Here is a 6,000-nt window from a genome sequence, read left to right on the forward strand (position 1 = left end):
ATCCTAAATAAGAAAACTGATAACGACTTGTTTTTCATTTCTCAGTTTAGATCCAAAATCGAAAAACAGATACCGACTTGTTATCTTGTTTCTTGTTTTCAAATAAAAAAAATCAGAAAACAAATAACCGCCTATTTTTTGCAGTTTGTATTTTGTTTTGAAATTAATACAATTAACATGGTATTTTTGTTCAGTTTGTATCATAGATGTGTTGTGACCCAGAAGAGATTTTTTTTTTTCTCAGGAAGGTTTTCAAGTGGGGAAATATGTCACAGTTAGGGTTAAAGCGTGGTTAAAGACTGGAAAAAATACCAACAACGTCCGTGTCACAACACATTGAAAATGATACAAAAATACCATCTCTCATATCCTATTTTTAATTTCAAAATTAAAAACAAAAACACGAAACACACCCCTGGTGTTGGGGAGAAATTGTGTTTTGGTAGATTCTTTTTTTTTTTTTTAATGGTTAAAAATGAATCGATAAATAAAACATATCCCAAGTGTCGACGACAAAAAACAACAAGCTGGCAGATCGTATATCCATATAACTAACTAACGACTTTTTTTTAAATTTAATTGAAGTTGCCTTTATGTGCATCGAATCACCGTGCATCATGAAGTTTTTTTCCAAATACTTCACGTATTTATCTACTCTGCTGCTGCTCCCGAAAGCTGGAGGTCTTGAGTCTCTTGACTGCACTCGTCTGCACGTTATGCAGATTATATTTATTAGGATCAAGGAAGTTCCTGCTTGGGGAAATTTAAGTGTTCATGAAACAAATAAAGAAAGAAACAAACAAATATATATGTCAGAAAACACAGACAAGACAGAAAAAGCAGTTTCTGCTCTTGCACGCCTCTTTAAAATAAACTGCTGTATTTTAAGCCAAAAGAACTGTTGTGTTTGATAGAACAATATGTCTATATGCGGCCATAGCAGATTCATGGTGCATTAAGCCCCCGAACTATTTTTAATTTGTCCGTTTTACCCTGGAAACCCCCGTTTACAGACGTAGCGCAACCACTTGTGTTTCAACCCAGCCATAAAACAAAGGTAATTATATTTATTATTCAAAATGTCTGTCGTTTTTAGCTTAGAATCATTAATTGATAATACTAATATTTCGTTTAAAAAAAAACTAACAAATACTTTTATAAAAATGATTCACTCGCATATTTTAAACTTTTAAACAAATGGTGTCACAATGAAAAAAATGGTGTCTCTAAAAATGTCACGGATATCTACCTCATAACTATTGCTTAATTAAAAAAAATTTTTTTGTTACTGTTGCATTTTCTCCGATATGTTAGATGATAAATAATCGATCCAAACAAAGAAAAATTGAAAAAAATTTTTTAAAGGGTAAATATATGAAAAAGAAAATCTCGACAACTCCTTGATGTCTGCGATTTCTGCATTGCGACCCTTGTTATATTACCCTTTCACCCATAAAATCCCCCCAAAATCCAGCTGTGGCCATTCACAGCTGTGTCTTGACACTCGGGGATACCTGCTACATGGAGTTTTTGGATCGAAAAGAGGTAAGTATGCGATAATATCTCGTTAAAGTCATGGCGTCTGTAATTCTGCTCTCGCGTGCTCTCACCTCCAGATAGGGTTTTGCTGTTTAAAAAAAAAAAAAATATATATATATATATATACAGTGGTACCTCTACATACGAATTTAATTCGTTCCAGGACCTTGTTTGTAAGTCGAAATGGTCGTATGTCGAGCAGGATTTTCCCATAGGAATACATTATAATTCCATTAATTCGTTCCAAAGCCTAAAAACATACACTAAATTCTTAATAAATACTGCTGGCACTGTTACAAATGGCAATTAAACATAGAAAAACAAATAAGTTATAAATAAATAAGTCAGAATAATATAATAATAAGAAGAATAATTAATAATTATTCCTGTAAATAATGTAACGAATTGGATTCTAATATGGCGGACACTTTTTACTGTCCCTGAACGCACCGCGAAGGTGACGTCATAGTGAGATAGGTCGGTGCGGTAGAGATAATACTTTCGTTTCCTTGAGAGCAGTCAACTGCTTAAGACAATGGGCGTTTTGTGTTGGATAAGTTCTTAAATAAATGATAAAAACGTGACGAAGCTGGCGATTTCCTTGGCAATGTTACCACAATAATAATTGTCACCTTAACTTATAAATAGTGGCGAACGGTGGTCGGAAGAGGACCATGGAGCTGTATTGTTGAGCCAGTTCAGGGACGTGCACCCCAAGCTCATATTTTTCTATAACTTGCATCTTCATTTCAAAGGTAAGCATTACTTTTTTCCTTGTTTCTCCAACTGTATCAACTTTTTTTGAAAACTGTGTTGATTTCTCACACAAGAAAATCCACCGTGCGTTCGTTTGCAGTGCTGTCATGTCGTCGTATTTCGAGCAACTCGTCGGATGTAGAAACAAATGGCGGCTCAAATTTTACGTCGGATGTCGAAAAGATCGTGTGTCGAAGTGATCGTATGTAGAGGTACCACTGTATATATATATTTATTTTAGGGCTGTCAAACGATTAAAAATTTTAATCGAGTTAATTACAGCTTAAAAATTAATTAATCGCAATTAATCGCAATTCAAACCATCTCTAAAATATGCCATATTTTTATGTAAATTATTGTTGGAATGGAAAGATAAGACACACGACGGATATATACATACAACATACTGTACATCAGTACTGTATTTGCTTATTGTAACAATAAATCCACAAATGGCATTATTAACATTCTTTCTGTTAAAGTGATCCACGGATAGAAAGACTTGTAGTTCTTAAACGATAAATGTTATAGTTAAAGTTATAGTAATTTTATATTAAAACCCCTCTTCATGTTTTCGTTTAAAAAAAAAATTGTAAAATTTTCAATCAAAAGTAGAGTTAATATAATAATAAGAAGAATAAAAATAACAATAATAAAAATAGAGTGAAAAGTTTTACGTGTATTTTGCATAGCTATTTTGATATGGAATGCCAGTTCATTTTGCATTGTTGTTTAACTGTGTGTCAGAATAGAGCCTCGTTACTATAGACTGAAGTGCTTTTCTTTTTGTGAACATTATTTTTTTTTGGAGAGATAGGAATATTATTTTGGTTGTGCTTTCACTAAACGGTACATATGTTTGTTGTGAAGGAGTTGCCGAAGCTTATGCCAATAAACAGCGCGGTCCAAAGAACGCCTGTGTCCACTCGCCTTTACTGTATAACATATACGTATCTGTACATATCTTACCCAAAATACAACAAGAGACACATAATTGCCACTAAAAGAAAGAAAACTTACCGAAATATGAGTGGAGCACAAATAGCAATTTGCATGCATTGCACTACTAATTCTCCCACGTTTAGAAGAAATAACATGAGTATGGAACGGCGCTGCCCCCAAGCGGCCGGTGGCATTCTCTTCACTCTTAATGTCCATAAACGGCCTCATTGTAATCTGTTTGAGGCAATATGCGAGCGGGTCATTCATTGCATGCGTTAATTGCGTCAAATATTATAACGTGATAAATTTAAAAAATTAATTAACGCCCGTTAACGCATAATTTTGACAGCCATAATATATTTTTAAAATGTCCTCCTGTTCAAAATTTTTCTTACCCCAGAAAATTGAGATTTTAAACTTTGCAATGATGTATCACACATGCATATCGGACTATTTAGAAATTTGGCCAAATTGGGGGTCTCAGAGCGGAACTTCAAGTCACCTGAGTGTTTTCTGCCATATGTATATTAGATTAGTCGCCTAATCGTACAAAAGCCTGTTGACTAATCGGAGGAAATTAGTTGTTTGGGATACATAATATCACAAGGTATCCTAAAACCCCAAAAAGTTGCAATGTCAGTTTTTTCCAGTATCGTTCAGCCCTACTTTTTAGTAGCCTAGTAGTAGTACGTAAACTATTCAGCATGCGTGTGTACTGCCATTGTGTACGCCTTGCGTGGAGAAAAAGGCAGAGCACGACAAATTTGGACTAAAACAGCTGTTTTTGGATGGGTAAAACGGAATATGATCCTCAGCACCCTTTGCTGTGAGTGACTTTCAGCACCCCTGCCGTTTTCCGATTATGAATTTGAAAATGAAAAATAAATGAAAAGTTGCTATCTGTTTTCCGATTTTAACATTTTAAAACATATCTATGGAATGACCGAATGATACACTGATACAACCACTTGTTGTCGATGCCATGCTTTTGTTTCCCGGCGTTCAGGGCTGGGTTATCTATGACGGTCTTGAAAGGATGGAAAAGGGGTTGTAAGGCTTTACTCTCATCAGGAAAATGTATAGCATGCTTTGAAATAAAAAATATTAAAACTCGACATGAAGACTATGAAACATGCACTGCATGCCACTCATGCATTTCCATTCTCTCCAAGGGGGGCAGGTGGCAGCTGCTCGGCCCCCCTCCAGTCTTCTGGCAGGCAGGCAGGAGCAGCAGCAACTCCGGCCCACGACTGCCACTAACATTAGAATGCTTTGTGAGGAAAAGCCATGTGGTGCATCCCATCACTCGTGGCAAGAAAGCACATAAGACACTCAGCCCCCATCATGATCACACTCGCCTCCGCACCCCCCATCACTTCCTGCAGTGGCTTTGCTTTGAAAAAGATCAGGCTCCGTTTGCTGGGACAGAAAGCAATCTAATCAGGGATTGTCCTAAAATCTTCGATCATCACCTTCAGTTTATAGATTAATACAGTTCACCGCAGTCTAATACGAAGGAATATATATCCTCCTGAACAATTGTAGAAATCCGCTTGCAATGCAACAAATAGCAGAAACCCTTTCAGTGGTCTGTTGCGCTCCTAGGTGCAAAAAATGCATCCTACAAACACACAGGAATCTTACCTCACTTTGTAGCGACGCACAAGTTGTTCAGCAGTCCATCACCCAACACTCTGGCAGAGGACTAAGTTTGAGGAGGGGGGAGAGAGAGGAAGCAACAGGCGCGAAGAGTAACGGGAAAACAAAAAGATAGCTCCCTAAAATCTGAATTAAATGTGTATGGTGGAAGAAAGACTGACTAGCTAATGCAGGAACAGACTTCCAGAGACTCCTCGTTTGTGCAAGAGGGTTTGTTTCAAAACACACACACACATACACAAGCTAACTCTCTCCCTTGCTTGCCTCTCCAGCTTGACGTCATGAGTCACATGATCTCACTCTGGAGTGGAGGGGGAAATGCAATGGGAGGGGAAACACCGAGAGAAAAGAGACACAGAAGCCTGCATTGCCATGGCAACAGAGAAACTGCTCTGCAATGATTTCAATAGGTCAATACACACATGCACCCCCAAGTGGAACTGGTAAATGACAGACTGCTTTACAGAACCTGTGCAGAAAAAAGAGGGCTGAAAAAATCAGGCAGGAATAGTATTAAAAGTAGCATTGCTGTGTTCAGATTGGAAAACAAAATGCAAGGTTATGATGAAATGCACCTCATAAGATATTAAACAGAAGAGTTAGCCAAACAGAAGAGTTAGCCCTTTATAAGGGCAAGTGACTATTTTTTAACAGGGACCGTGGCCATGATAGTAGACAGCTATTCAAAAGTTGGCACTTAAAGGGGAAGTTCAGAATTTTTGACATTAGGCTTAATCTTCGAGTTAGCGGGGGTTTCATTAGTCGGTGGAGTTGAGTTCAACAAATTCTGTGCAGTTTGTCAGATATTTGTTAGTTTCAGGGCACCTGAGTGGGTAAGCTAGCGCGAGTCAATGGTACAATCGTAGCATGCCAATATAAAACGATATTAACAGATCTCAAATAGTCAAATCAATTTAAAATGCAGATCATTGCTCAAAATACCTATGCAGCAAGGGCATACGTTTGGTCTCAACATTGGTAGGGACGATATTACAGCATATTGCATGCCATTGATGGCAATAGTCATCCAATTTATTTAAACCGGGAAGACTGGCTGCAAAGGATCATGTTGCAGTGCCACTGACAGCACTAAAGGTCCAATCC

The 6,000-nt window shown here is 37.3% G+C and overlaps 1 protein-coding gene across 1 annotated transcript in view; it reads right to left on the reverse strand.

Moving 5' to 3' along the window:
- Positions 1-5,154, reverse strand: part of ncalda (neurocalcin delta a) — a 134,662-nt gene extending 129,508 nt beyond the window's left edge. Inside the window, exon 1 of the mRNA XM_057833852.1 lies at positions 4,882-5,154. The gene's annotated coding sequence lies outside the window, so the exon portion shown is untranslated. The remainder of the gene's footprint in view (positions 1-4,881) is intronic.
- Positions 5,155-6,000: the final 846 nt, after the last annotated feature.

The sequence above is a fragment of the Corythoichthys intestinalis genome, chromosome 4 (genome assembly GCF_030265065.1).
Source record: "Corythoichthys intestinalis isolate RoL2023-P3 chromosome 4, ASM3026506v1, whole genome shotgun sequence".
In the NCBI taxonomy this organism is placed as follows: domain Eukaryota; kingdom Metazoa; phylum Chordata; class Actinopteri; order Syngnathiformes; family Syngnathidae; genus Corythoichthys; species Corythoichthys intestinalis.